General features: G+C 35.9%; 2 pseudogenes across 1 annotated transcript; both read left to right on the forward strand.

Annotated features, from left to right (window-relative positions):
• The first annotated feature begins 3004 nt into the window (after positions 1 to 3004).
• On the forward strand, positions 3005 to 6349 carry LOC143531592 (C2 domain-containing protein At1g53590-like; annotated as a pseudogene). The gene is made up of 12 exons (XR_013135045.1): positions 3005 to 3130; positions 3219 to 3293; positions 3514 to 3657; positions 3745 to 3840; positions 4083 to 4214; positions 4286 to 4438; positions 4523 to 4564; positions 4650 to 4698; positions 4801 to 4889; positions 4973 to 5156; positions 5242 to 6156; positions 6196 to 6349. The product of XR_013135045.1 is annotated as a C2 domain-containing protein At1g53590-like (transcript).
• Positions 6350 to 12620: 6271 nt separating this feature from the next.
• LOC143531576 (pentatricopeptide repeat-containing protein At1g53600, mitochondrial pseudogene) lies at positions 12621 to 14741 on the forward strand (annotated as a pseudogene).
• Positions 14742 to 15786: the final 1045 nt, after the last annotated feature.

The following is a 15786-nucleotide window of genomic DNA, read 5'->3' on the forward strand; positions in this document are numbered from 1 at the left end:
CCAGTTCGGTCCGGTTTATAAACCGGTTTTCCTCAAACCGGTTCGGTTTTAAAACCGGTTTGGTAGATCTTAAAGGGAACTGATCCTGAAACTGGCGTTTTGGGAACCGGTTTGGGTGAAACCGGTTTTTTTAACCCCTCTAGGCACGGGGCAGTGGGAAACCCATATTCTATCTTTGAGAAGTGTGGGCTAAAACATTTGCAGACGAACTGGGCCTAGTACCAATTAAATGAAACTCCTGGTTGGACTAACATTATTGCCCAGTGCCCATTGGGTTTTTTTTTCTCCTTTTAATGTTGGGCCTTTATATCCTTTTTCTAAAGCAATAAAATATTTTTATTTAAACATGTCTTATGTCTAGAGGTGTACAAATCCGGTTTTAAACCCAAACCGAACCAGTTTATAAACCGAACCGGTTTAGTCAATGGCTGGTCAAAACCGGTTTAGGCACAAGATAGGCCGACCTGGTCATATCGGTTCGGTTCGGTTTACAAAACCGGTTTTAACCGGTTTTAGTCGGTTCGGTTTTTTTGTACACCTCTTTTACCTCTTTTATGTCTACACATTTTCTCTACAACTATACATCTTCTAATTTCTAGACATTTTCAAGATGTTGATAAATTTTTTAAAAAAGGCCCACCACATGTAGGTAATCAATTGAGTTTTGAGTCAATTTCTTAATTATAAAGATACAAGAGATTTGCTTAAAATTGGTGTTTGCTTGTGTTTTATTATCTCGATTCGGGTTATTTTTGTTCAAATAATACATCTGGAATATGACGACAATATTATTTTGAATTCATGAGTACACGTGTTATAACAACTGTGTTCAAAACAGTAATTTGCATTTTTTCCATTTCGTCATAACTTATAATTGAGTCGTGTTTTCGTATACGTTCCTTGTTTTTAATCCTCAACTATATTAAGGTGGATTCACCCACTGACATATTCTCAAATGTTGGGTGGAAAATTCACATCTTAACCAAGAATGTTCGTGTCTTCATAACTTGATCATCGAGACTTGTTTATTCGTTTTGTCTTCGCACATGTTTCTCGTTATACATTCCCTTTCCTTATAGCAAAAAACAGTATTTACCTAACATACGGATCTCCATTTTTACACCACACATTCAGCTTGCGGTAAAATCTCATTTTTGACGCGTATGAAATAAGGTCCGTTACAAGTTACATACTTAACCTCGTAATTAAATTTTTAAATTTGGTAGCCCTCAAGAGTTCTATTAGGTTACAATAAACAACTCTATAAGTTTTTAATATAGTATGAACCAATATCATAACGAACCGAAACCGACCAAGTTCCTACAATGTCTCTCGTTATAAAAAGCCGGTTCAAAACAACTACATTAAAATTATAATGATATAAAAATATAATAACGTACCATCAAATTTCAAATGCTATTAATTTTCTTAAATAACAAAAGTTAATATAGCATCCATTATTTGGGTTGCCGACATTTGAAGCCCCTCGGACTTTTTCAGACGTCGCCATCGTCTTTAATTAGCATTTGAGGGCCCTTTTTAAGATATTTTGTATAGTATGTTATATTTTAGTTGTTGAGTTGATTTTTATAATACATTAAAACCAAAGTTGAAACAAGGCGGGCCCCATTGTATAGGCCAATTGTTATAACCATATTTTTATTTTTATTTACATTGATATGGAAGGCCAATCAAATAGATTTTTCATTTAACCTAACATATTCCTCCTTTCAACTTTTTTACGCAGAGCATACCACGAGTTTAGTTATAAAACTTTTTTACGAACCTGGATATATTATTAGATGAATTGGTGACTTCAATCTTTCCAGAGTCATATGATACATGGAATGAAAACACACTAATTCGGTTGAGTGCTTTTGGACTGCTATCGTTTGAACTTTGAACCAGATGGTTTTAACGTGTGACGGTTGAACCATCGAACCATGATCAGAGGTCGACCTTCAATACTAATAATAAAATCTAGCGATCTTACTCAATACATGTTGTATGGAATGTGGGGTATGATGGCCAAAAAAAATTAAAAAAAAATCCACAGATCTCACTTATAGCGATCCAAGGTAACTTTCAATCTACGTTGGCCGATGCTCAGTGGCGAGTGTGTCGAACACTGACACCTTCTACGAGGCACAATTAGTTACAAACAATATAATTGGTATAGGTGAATGTATAAGAAAAGAGATCAACTGTAAATTTGATTAACGGATGAAGAAAGAAGTTGTGACGTAGAGAAAGTGTTATCTTTCCATCTAAATCACATTAGTATGCTAACTAACCTATTTTAATAGGCCAATATTTAATTCCATGACAATAGACTAAAAAAAAAGTCATAACTCAGAAAACAATATGAAAAAGGACATCAAGACAATCAGATTCGTGTTTTCTTTTTTCTTAATATTTAAGAACCAATAAGACAACCGTTTTACTGTCGGTCCGGTTTTAAAAACATGCAGTGACGATCATCCTTCATCCCAAAACTCCAAAACCGATCTCATATTCGTTCTACCCTAAAAGAATTATCAAACATTTAAATTAAACAGGCTGGAAAGTTGAACTTGCTAAAAAATGTTACACACAAAAAAATAAAGTGGTCATTTAAAATAAAATTTTGAAATATCTTAAGTATTTCTTAAAATAAAAATTACATGTACGATGCCGACACATTGCCAAGTGGACAGAGTAAGAAGACAAAGCAGTGCAAGGGCAACACGTCTGTCATGTGATATATACACTTGTAGGACACGTATCAGACCCCTCAAGTCCAACACTAGCTGCTGCTTCGTCAAACAACCTCATATCAGTATCAACATCAAAACAAAACCCATTTAAATTTAGGGGTTTTCATATCCGATCACTAATCCAAAATCTGTTTCTGGGTTCCATTCAAAACCTTAAAAAGATTGCTTTTTGAACTGGGTTTGTTTTAATAATTCGATTTCATGATTTAAACAGCTAAATTCGACAAAAAGAGATTGTAGTCAACTCCATGGATATAACAGAGGTTTCGATTATTCATCATGTGGGTATTGTGTTCTTGGTGATATGGGTGCTTTCTGCATTCGGTTCTTTCCACCCTTTAGTTTACTTCATCTCTTTCATCTATCTTTACTTGGTAAGCTAGATTTTTTTATTATGTTTTCATAGTTTGATTTCAGATTTAGATAATGAAGGGTTTAATTGGTTTCTTCTTCTGTTACAAGGTTCATGAGAATTTTGCAATAAGATTCAGAAGAAAGGTGAGGTTTGAAGAAAGAAGGCAAGCCAATTAAAAAAGGGTAAATCTTTATTTAATATTACTTTGCAAGATCTTTATGCAAAAAGCTTTAATGATACTCTTAGATTATAGCTAATTAATTTACTAAATAGCTAGGCTTTTGAATTATTTCCCTTCAAATTATGCTTTCATAACTATTATTGTTAGTTTAATAATTGAATCTTTAGCCCAAAAAAACTGAAATTTATCAAATTATCAATTCCCTTTCTGGTTTTGTGTAGGTATTATCTGATTCAGAATCGGTTCGGTGGTTGAACCATTTGGTTGAAAATATATGGCCTGTATGTATGGAAAATATAGTCTCACAGAAGCTCCTCCTCCCCATCATACCTTGGTTCTTGGAGAAGTACAAACCGTGGACTGTGGTACGAATTTGATCTTGATTTTATTCATTTTAAGCTCTTATGATCGAATCAGCACTCTTTTACAGTTTGATGTGACAATATATGCAGAAAGAAGCTATGGTTCAGAATTTGTATCTGGGAAGATCTCCCCCTATGATCACAGAAATGAGGGTTTGCCGTCAATCAACCGGTGATGATCATTTGGTAAGTTAACCTTCTTTTTGGGTTACCATGAGAACCCATTAGGGAAGACTCATGCGCCCCACCTGTTAGCAGGTGGGGTCTGGTAAAGCACAACTTACGTGACAGTTGTCCTTCAACGGATTAAGGCAGAATACCAGTAGAAGCTGTATTTAAACCTGGGACCTTTGTTAAAAGGGGATCATAGACACATACTTACCAATTATTGGTGATTTCTAATTTGGTTTTAATATATTATGTTTAAGGTTTTGGAACTGGGACTAAATTTTAAGACGGCCGATGACATGAGCGCGATATTAGCAGCGAAACTGACCAAAAGATTGGGTTTTGGGATGTCAGCTAAAATGCATATAACAGGAATGCATGTCGAAGGAAAGGTCGGTTGTTTATTTAATAATATTTTGTCTTAAACCTAATATTTGCTTCTTTAATTATGTAATTTGTTTAGGTATTGGCCGGAGTAAAATTTATCCCAAAATGGCCGTTTCTTGGACGCATGAGGGTCTGTTTTGTTGAACCACCATACTTTCAAATGACCGTGCAACCGATCTTTTCTCATGGTGTCGATGTGACTGAAGTTCCTGGGATTGCAGGATGGCTGGTTAGTACTCGGTTAGCTTGATCTACTAGTGTATTACAGATGAGCACAATCTAATCTGTGTCATATGTTGTTTTACTTTATTAGGATAAGCTTCTGACAGTTGCATTTGAGGAGACACTGGTGGAGGTAACTTTCTTTTGTTTGACCCGTATAACGTTTTTGGCCCGATAAGGATGAACTATAACCCAAATGGTGGTTACTGTTTTTGCAGCCTAATATTTTGGTGGTGGATGTTGAGAAATTTGTGTCACCCGAACAAGGCATGACAAATTTTGACTCGAAATTTACAATGGAATTTATTTCTTAACGCGTATTGTAAAAGTTTAAATCTAATTATTTTTCTTTTCTTTGCTATATTTTAGAAACTTGGTTTTCAGTTGACGCAAAGGAGCCGGTTGGTTATGCATTAGTGGAAATTGTGGAAGGATCTGATAACCATCAGACATAAACGGTAAGTTTACTTTAAAAAGTTCATTAATTTTCCATGCCGTGCAGTCAACATTTGGATTGTGGGCTAACCGAACTGTGTTTCAGGGTTGGCTGATCCGTACATAAAAGGCCAATTCGGTGCGTACCGGTTCAAGACCAAGACACAGAAGAAGACACTATCTCCAAAATGGCTTGAAGGGTTCAAAATTCCTGTCACTTCATGGGATTCGCCTAATCTTCTTGAAATTGAAGTCCATGATAAAGATCACATTTATGATGACGCCCTTGGGTTTGTTTTTATTCAAAATTTCCTGACCATCGGTTTAAAGTTTGAACTCGTGTTCATATGATTTTATTATGCATATTCTATACAGGGATTGCTCTGTAAAGATTAATGATTTTAGAGATGGCGAGAGACATGACATGTGGATGCCCCTTAAAAACATAAAAACGGGAAGATTGCATATTGCAGTTACAGTTATTGAAGCTAAAGAAGATATCGACACACATAACGACGAATTCCAGAAAGAAAACAGGTCACAAAACCCGCCTGAAAGACCTAATAAAACAGAAACTGATCATCTTGAACCGATTGATGTCGAAGGGCAAAGGGAGACTGGCATATGGGTTCAACACCCGGGTGCTGAGGTGGCACAAGTTTGGGAGCCTAGAAAGGGGAAGAACCGGGTGATCAATAAAGACAGTGAGTCAGTGATCAGTAGCATTGGGTCTGAACCGTTCCCACGTGACTCGAGCAGCACTGATGAAAGTGTGGAGGAAACCAAACCGAAGTCAAGAAACATGGTTAAGAGAGGGTTCCATAAAGTCGGCTCATTGTTTCAAAAAAGCCCGAAACCCGAGGATGATAATAAAGAAGATGAAGACTCTGAAATTCTGCATAAAAACGTGCGTGCGGTTAATGAAAAGGGGGTTAATGTGAAGTTAATGATGGTGGATAAGCTTGAAGTACCAGGTCGGGACCCGCAAGTCGAGTTTAAAGAGAGCTCAGATGGAAGTGAAGCGAGTAATAGCCCGGATAAGAGGAAAAGAGATACGATCAAAGGCTTTATGAAGCAAACCGGGAACTCAGCTCGTGGTTTGATGCATGCGGTTTCACGTAAGGTGTCTAATAAAGGGAAAGATAATGATTTGGGTGTGAAGTCAGACTCTTCAAGTGAGGTCGGGCCCGTTGGTTCACCTGGATACCGAGGTGATGGTGAAGCGAGCCCGAATGGTTTGTCTGGTCCGGGTCAGGTGGATTCGCGAGAAGATGGTATGAGTCCTGTCAGGTCGGGTGAAGTTAATGTGGATGGCCCGGATAGGTTCAGAACTGACTGTGTGGATTCAGTTGATGATTCCAGAAGAACAGACCAAGAAACATGTTGAGAGTTCACTGTGAAGGAGATGATATCTTGTCTTTGATGTGGCTGTACTTTGTTTCAATGGATTAATTATATGTAAATGGAAAGATTTGCTTGCTTATAATAACTCGGTATGGTGAATCTACTTTGTTATTTGCTCTGAAATTAGATGGTATGTACAGATGACAGTGGTTTGACTTTGTGGCACATTATTACATAATACAATTAGGAACTTTGGTACCGCCAAGTTAAGATTAGGCAACTTTGCGGCACCTTATTAGTCCTTTTTGATTTATTTAATTTTGGTGTTCATAACAAACGTAACGAACATGACGGAAACCGACTGGTCCGTTTTGGTTTGTTGTAGTTCCGGTCCGTAACAAATGTAGCGAAAACTGACCGAATGGAAATTTTGTTTTTTTCCTATACCATAATGACCATGACGGAAACCGATCGAATTTAAGCAGACTTAACGCGTTTTGTTTTAGTTCCATTAGTGTAGCAAACGTAACGAAAACTGACCGAATACCGATTTTGTTTGTTTTAGTTCCGGTACCGAATATCATATAAACCAACTGAATTTGCGTAGACTCACTGACTCAACACCCGGGATCAACAAAGGTCGGGTTTTACCAACGCCCTAGTTTTACTGGCAGACTCCACCCTATTGGCCCACCTTTTTTGTTTTTATTTTGGGTTCAGTTAAGGTATAATAACACACGTAACCGGAACCAACCAAATTCGCGTCGACTTACCGCCTCAACGCTTACGACCGACAATGTTTGAGTTTTACTATTGTCCCGGCGCATTGACTAGTTTATTCTAAAATTCTAAAATCAATAATATATTAAGAACTGTACGGCCGTATGATGCACTTGTACTTGGCCGTATGATGCACTTGTACATATTGTATATGAGTATATGACATGATTAAAGTCGCGGTTCTCAACGTATTTTTTTGTTCTTAATGAACGCGTTTCATAGGTTTTGTTAAATAACTCGAAAGAAACAAGCATATCGATGACTCGAAAACACAACCCAAAGTGGTGAATTGTTTTAGCTTATCATACCACCAGTATTCCGTATCGTTGCAATCATCAACAATCTTCTCCAATCGTAAAAGTAACAACACACGTTTACTTGAAAAACAAATATTAAAACAGATGGGACTACCAAGTCCTCACTTCATAATGTTGTGTGTATGATTTTGTAAATGATTCGGCATTTATTATTTATACTTGGACAAAGTTGTGTGTATGTTTTTCCTTTTGTGTGATTTGGAGTCCTAGCTACTGGTTAGAAGTTTTCGGTTTTTATTTTAATTTATCCATCCTTTAAAAAAATTACTATTAATACTTCAAAGGTAGACAGTTTCCATACATTGTTTAGAGGAAAATGACAAAGAAAATTTATCTTTATCATACCCACAACGAGACATTATGACATAAATATATCTTTAAAGTGGTTTTGTTGTAAAACCAAAAAAACCTTTCGAAACCGTATCCAAAACCAAGAAGAAAAGTTCAAACATATAACTCTCAAGGAACCGACCCGTGAAACCCGTCTTACCATCTACAATCCCGAACCACCAATACATAAACGGGTTTGTTTTGGTTCTATGATTTGTAAGAATTCGGTCCCTGTTCCGGGTCAGTTTTTGCCTGGTCGGGCCGGGTCCGGAACCGATGGCGCACACTTCAGATAATTAATTGATAACCTCATAAAAGTAATATATTATACTATATATTAAAGGAGAAAGGTTTACAGTGCGGCGCATTTTAGTAATTTTTGTAGTTTTTTTTTATTTTAATGTTTCTCTTAATTTACACCAAAATATCAAACAAAAACTCACTTCCCCCAACAAGGTTAGGAGCATGTGTGGGATTGAGTTTGAAAAGTGTTTATTGGCTTTTTCGAAAAGTAATTTTGAAAAGCTAGGATTTTGAGTTTTTGGAAAACTGTTTTTTAAACTTTTCAAAAAGTTAAAATAAAAAAGATTTTTTGTGATTGTCAAACACATTTTAATATATTGGCTTTTTGAAAACACCAACAAGCCAATAAGCATTTTTCAAACTCAATCCCAAACATGCTACTTCACAAGGTTAGTTTGTCGGCTTCGTGATTGAGTCATCAGCCTTTTCCGACGAGCCAACGTTTGCGATTGCGTATGGCGACTTTCCGGGTCGTCGACAACTGTTGCCGGGTAGGCGACGACGCACCAAGGTGATTGTTGTTTGGCGGTTGCTTGCTCCGTCATGCTTCATCTTTTATAGGTTAGTTCATATTGTTAGTCAACAATCGGCCTTTAATGGTTGTTGTGGGTGGAAACTTTGGGATCCCAGCGGTGATTGGGCATTACAATAAAACTCATTAATCGATTGTTGCTTGGAACAATTACTTTTGATGTGGCCTAATTATTGATTATCTTGGTTTTTTTTGTCTGAACCCTAATATCATCTTACATTGAATCTTTATAATGCATTAGTTGCGGATATCATATTATTCCGGTGTAGTGCAATTATGTTGGGATTTTTCGTTTATACTTTCTGCATGTACATGTCTTAAAGATGCGTTCGCTAAGTGGGCTTTCAGTTTAATGGTTTGTTGGTTTAAAGTTTGTTGCCGGGATCAGATTCAGAACCGTTGGTGGCGGTAGAGATGGTGGCAGTTGTTTGTTGTTTGTTGTGGTGGGAAATTGTTATCGTTGCCTGGTTTTATACATGTTTCTACAAATTTACGAAATATCATATATATCCAACATAAAATCAAAATATCATATATATAATAACTTTTTTAGTTTATGACAAGTTTACGCTTCTTAACCATATTTTGTATCTTTCAGATGAAAACAAAGTTTAATTAGAGTTTAGGTCATGTAATTTAAAGCCAAAAAATTATCAATGGGAATCTTTAAAACAAAACCTTTCATTTTTGAAGGTCATCATCGTTTTTGTTGAACTGTGAGTGGGGCTGAAATTAAACATATATTTTCATATTATAGGTGGTTTCTAAGAAAACATAATATATATAATGTTAGCCCACTCATTTTTATAAACTTTTGTCTATAAAACAACATCGTTTTTTTTCAAATTGATTGTCTTTCATAGTTTCAAGCATGTGTGTACGGTTTCTAACCAAAGCTTTTATTGCGTCAAATAGTAAAAGAATAAATAAATAAATAAGATGAATGTATTCATAAAACATGCTAGAATTATAAAATAAATGCCTAAGAAGCAAAAAAAACAACTTTTGTTATTATTGGTGGACCGATCCATTGCTAAAGAACTCCAACTTAGTAAAATGAGAATTTGTCCCTTTTATTTAACAAGAAAATCCTTTCAATTTATAAAATAAACTATTGAAACCGTAAATGCCATCGTTTTAAAAATGTTGTTGATGTCGGAATATAAATTTGATAGTTAAAAATAGGTAAATACGACAAATTTAAGTTTAAAATTTTAAGAAAAATATATAATATTTCACAAATTTATAGGGACATATCTGTAAATTTCCCATAATTGGTAGGGTCCGTAGGGATAAGGTATTTATAGGTACTAACAAAGTATTTATTTTATAAATAGTTATTTTTAATAGATTTGGTAGGGTGTGATTTTCTTTTCAAATATTTGTATTACGCTACCTATTTTTGGAATACATTCCAAATAAACTCAAAAGAAAATATATTAAAGATGATAAAAGATGGCAGCAGATTCTCCTACACCACCTAGAATTTTCATACACCATTTTTTTTCCTATACAGCTCGTATTGGACTATACGGTCGTATAGCACATGAATAATGTCAGATTATGTCGGAGATTGTTGTTCATTGTTTGTAATGCCTCGTATAGCCCTATACGGCCGTATAGACCTATACAGGACGTATAGAGCTATACGATTGTATAGACAATTTTTTTGAAAATTTTAAATATTAATACGTTAATATGCCAGTATAGACCCTATACGGCCGTATAGACCTATACGGGGCGTATAGAGCTATATGGTCGTATAGACAATTTTTTTTGAAAATTTTAAATATTAATACGTTAATATGCCTGTGTAGACCTATACGGGTGTACATGGTTATACGGCCGTATTAGACAATTTTTTGGACACAATTTTAAATATTAATACGTTAATATCTTACATTTTAATGTATTATAAATACATAACATACTTGGCTAAATATGATATTTTAGAATAGAATAAATTGTCTACTAGCGTTTATATAATATACTCGGCTAAATATTTGTAGTTGTACCCCGAGAACATTCGCTTTAAATTACATTATGTTGCATTTTATAATGGTTTATACACAATAACCAATTAATGATAAGCAAACAATAAAACATTTGGCCAAAACATACTGATAAACATCTAGTCCACATACATAAAAATAAAAGTGCACACCAAAATACATCATGCTCCAAACACATGGTCTATATGCATAAAAGTAAATAGTTCACCCCAAAATACATCAAGTTTTTAACACGTAGTTCACATACATAAAGTTCATAATAGTGCACATAAAAACATACTGAAAATAAAATAAGAACTGCTGTGGTGGTGGCCCCTGCGCCTCCGGTACCGGTGGTGAACCAGGTATATCCGGCATGTATACGACCGTATAGGTGTTATGGTGTGCCAGATAGCCCTATACGAGTCATTTAATACCTATACGGCTCGTATAGGTCTATACGGTCGTATAGGTTGAAAAAGTTGTTTTTCTATACGGTCATATAGCCCTATACGACCGTATAGGTGTTCTGGTGTGTCAGATAGCCCTATACGAGCCATTTAATACCTATACAGCTCGTATAGGTTGGAAAAAGCTGTTATTTTTTGTCCCCCTGTCGATAATGCGTAGCCTATACGAGCCGTATAGACATATGGGGGTGGTGTAGGAAGATCACATCCCTAAAAGATACATAAGAAATTATTCTTTCTATTTCTCATATCTTTTAATTTTATTGCATAACTTGAAATAAAAATAAAAGATAAAAAAAATATTTCCTTCTACGCTTAACTTTTTTATTATAAATACTATTTACATTCTCCTTGTTTCCATATCCCCTTTGTTTTCATTCAAATTCAAATCAAATACAAGAGAAAGAAGATCAACAAGCATTCGGTATCATGTCGTCCGACTTCGAAACTGAATCCGAATCCGAAGCGAAACCTAAATCTAAATTTCAACCAGTACATATTTTAACTACTACTGTCTTTCTCATTACTTATTTCTCGTCATTATCAAAACCGATATTTTAATATGCAGATTGCTACGGAAAAGGAAAAAAACTAAGAAAAAGAAGAAACATAAGTCTTGTAAGTCATGTTGTTGCAAGCATCGAAGTCATGAACTGGACCATCATAAAACCGAAGCTTACATGAAGCCTGGAGTTAATAAAAGCGTATGTCGTAATATATTCTGTAAGAATCATTATAAGAAACCACTCATCATGCCAACTCCAGTAAACAAGATGCAACGCCTACCACTGTTTCCACCATCTATTTATCACCAACAAAGGTTTATGTGTCCTCCGCCACATCAGTTTTATCATCCTCCTCCACCACTGCAACAGTTTTATTCATATCGCGATGGGATGCCACCTTATGCTTATCTTCCATGGGGTGGATATAGAGGTTGATGTTGGTTTAACAGTGTTATGTTGAATAAAAAATATATATGAAATAACAACGTAACAGTAATTTAGTTTGGTTTTTGTTTTTAGACTTTTAGATCTTGGCATCTTCTTCTTATTTATTTTTCTTTTTTGACTATGAAATAAACTTTAATCTTTAGATCTATAAAAGAGAAATATAAAGACGACTTACTTCTGAAAGTCTAATGAGAACAAAAGTCTAAAAGATGGATAAATATTTTATAATTATGCCGGATTAATATGTGTTGGTATGAACGTATATACATCACATTATAAGACATGTTACATATGAAAAGTTCGGTTTTATCGTGTTTTGATTGATCTTCTAGTTAGCGAGTGGCTTAACTAATGGAATCATGGTAATCACACACACGATTGTAATCACCACTTGACAATTTAGACATACATCTCTAGCTATGCTTGCAAGACTTAGCAGTTGATTATATTGTCGATCTGGTTTGAAACACATCGGTCTCACATTGGTAATAATAGTTTTTAAATTAGTTGCGTGTCTTTTAATTTTGGCTTTGATAGGTTGTCTACATATCAAAATAATATTTGCCAATATACAAAAGCTAAATGCCGGAAATCGTATTTATTATACAAATATTTATTTTTGTATTTTCCGTAGGGATTTGACATTCTTAAATTATAATTATCATAAAAATACTTAGAAAAAAATATTTAAAAAAACAACGTAAACCATTCTTTCTCATGGATTGGTATCAGCCATGCTAATCAAGCAAAGCTGCAACCAGTTTCACAAACTAATTGCTTGTAATCTAGTCAAATTTAGTCATTCAGCTTCATTGTCGTCAATTTCAATAAACCCTGAAGACAAATCAACCAAATCCATCGTTCATCGGAACTCCAAGATCAGCGAACATGGTCGAAATGGTAACCTTAAGGGCGCAGAGATCATGTTCAATCGCATGCCCACCAAGAACGTCATATCATGGACAGCTATGCTCACTACATATGCCGAAAACGGTCAGATTAATAAAGCACGCCAACTGTTCGATGAAATGCCTGAACGAAATGTTGCATCTTGGAATGCAATGATTAGTGGCTATATGCGTAACAAGAGTGGTATCGATAAGGCGTGTGAGTTGTTTGCAATGTCACCTGAGAAAAACGCGGTTTCGTATGCTTCGATGATCACCGGTTATGTTCGTGCAGGACGGTTAGATGATGCAGGCAAGGTGTTCGATAGTATGCCAATTAAGTGGCGGGACCCGTTCTGTTCGAATGCGCTGATGAATGGGTATTTGAAAAGGGGGGAACTTGAAGAAGCGGTTCGAATTTACGAGGGTATGGAGAAGAAGAATGTGGTTTCTTGGAGCTCGATGGTTGACGGGTACTGCAAGTTAGGGGAAATTGAGAAAGCGAGAGAGTTGTTTGATGCGATCCCGGAAAGAAACGTGGTTACTTGGACTGCAATGATCGATGGTTATATGAAAACCGTTAGTTTTAAAGACGGGTTCGCGTTGTTTCTTCAAATGAGAGGTGAAACCGAGATAAAACCTGTTTCGAACACGTTGACTGTAGTATTTGAAGGTTGTGGAAGATTTGAGAGATATAAAGAAGGGCTTCAAATTCACGCTTTGGTAACGCGTATGGGATTCGACTTTGATACTTTCTTAGGTAATTCTGTAATTACCATGTATTGCAGATTGGGTGATTTGGATTCAGCTGTTAAGTTGTTTAACAAAATGGAGAAAAAAGATACTGTTTCATGGAATGCTTTAATCGGCGGTTACGTTCAAGCTGAAAACATCGAAGAAGCCTATAAACATTTCAGCACAATGCCACATAAAGATGTATATTCATGGACAACAATGATTACTGGATTCGGTAACAAAGGACTTACTGAAAAATCAGTGGAGTTGTTCAATATTATGCCGTATAAAGATGATATCGCGTGGACTGCTCTTATATCAGGGTTTGCAAGCAATGGTGAATATGAAGAATCGATCCACTGGTTCATTAAAATGATTCGGACACCTGTCAAACCTAATGCACTCACTTTCAGCAGTGTTCTCAGTTCTTCAGCTTCTTTAGCAGCATTAAATCAAGGCCTGCAATTTCATAATCACGTGTTGAAGACCGGATTGGAATTCGATTTGTCAGTTCAGAATTCAGTAGTTTCGTTTTATGCAAAGTGTGGATGTGTTAATGATGCGTACAAGGTGTTTAACTCCCTTAATATTAGGAATACTGTTTCATACAACTCCATGATTAACGGTTTTGCTCAAAACGGGTATGCGAAAGAAGCACTCGATTTATTTAATAAGATGGAAGAAAGTGGTGTAGAGCCAAATGGGATAACATTTCTTGGCGTTTTGTCTGCGTGCACACATGTCGGGATGGTTGCAGAAGGAAGAAAATACTTTAAATCTATGAAATCTTTTTACAAAATTGAACCAAGTGTTGACCACTATACGTGCATGGTTGACCTTTTGGGGCGAGCTGGCTTTGTAGATGAAGCGCATGATTTTATTAATTCGATGCCATTTGAGCCTCATTCGGGTGTTTGGGGTGCACTTCTTGGTGCAAGTAGGATCCATTTTCGTTTGGATCTTGCAGAAATTGCAGCTCGGCATGTGTATGAACTTGAGCCTGATAATGCTACACCTTATGTGGTGTTATCTGATATGTACATGGTTTCAAGGAAGAAGGAAAATGAGGAGTTAGTGAGGACAATGAAAAGATTAAAAGGTTTGAAAAAGAGTCCTGGTTGTAGTTGGATCATGGTACAAGATGATGTTAACTTGTTTTTGTCGGGGGATCGTTCGCATAGAAACTTTGAAGAGATTAAGAGCGTACTTTGGACATTTGTCGAAGAAATGTAAGAAGTGTATTTGCTTTGTACTAACCCGAATTCATTGAAATTGAAATCTGAATCTCATTCGTAACTTGTTTGGTTCGTAGAATTCGTTGGAATTGAAATATGAAATCAAGCGATAACCTAATACTATACTATATAATATATATATATATATATCATCATCATCATCATCGTACTCAGTATATCCCACCAATAGCAAAGCTATGGTAGGGTCTGAGGAGGGTAAGATGTAGACAGCCTTACCTCTACCCTATAAGGATAGAGAGGCTGCTTTCGGTGAGACCCCCAGCTCGATAGTAGTTTTGCATTAAGCGTTGGACATAAGGCACATAGCACTCAATCATCGGGACACCGGCTGATCGGTGCATGTACCCTTGTCTTTCGGCTATCAACGCCACTACATGATGCCTGATTAACCGTCCGTCACTTTTAACGTTATTTTCACGAGATTAGTAAAATAACGTTAAAATTAGTGCAATTTCACTTTTGCCCACCCGAGGGTTCACACTGATCTAATATTAGCTATATATATATATATATATATATATATATATATATATATATATATAATATTAGCTATAATGTAGAAATATAATTCATACATTAAATAAAATTTACGCCCTGCTTGAGGTGCGCGCATATTATGTATATATGTGTAAACCCTCGGGTGGGCAAAAGTGAAATTGCACTAATTTTGACGTTATTTTACTAATCTCGTGAAAATAACGTTAAAAGTGGCGGAAGGTTAATCAGGCATCATGTGGTGGCGTTGATAGCCGAAAGACGAGGGTACATGCACCAATCAGCCGGTATCCCGATGATTGAGTGCTATGTGCTTTATGTCCAAGGCTTGATGCAAAACTACTATCGAGCCGGGGGTCTCACCGGAAGCAGCCTCTCTATCCCTATGGGGTAGAGGTAAGACTGTCTACATCTTACCCTCCTCAGACCCTAACATAGCTTTGCTATTGGTGGGATATACTGAGTACGATGATGATGATGATGATGACATTAAATAAAATTTGTATAAATAATATAACTGTTTTAAG

Source organism: Bidens hawaiensis, unplaced genomic scaffold, assembly GCF_021521415.1.
Source record: "Bidens hawaiensis isolate Kalapana, Puna unplaced genomic scaffold, B.hawaiensis_p1.1 tig00009192_1, whole genome shotgun sequence".
In the NCBI taxonomy this organism is placed as follows: Eukaryota; Viridiplantae; Streptophyta; class Magnoliopsida; order Asterales; family Asteraceae; genus Bidens; species Bidens hawaiensis.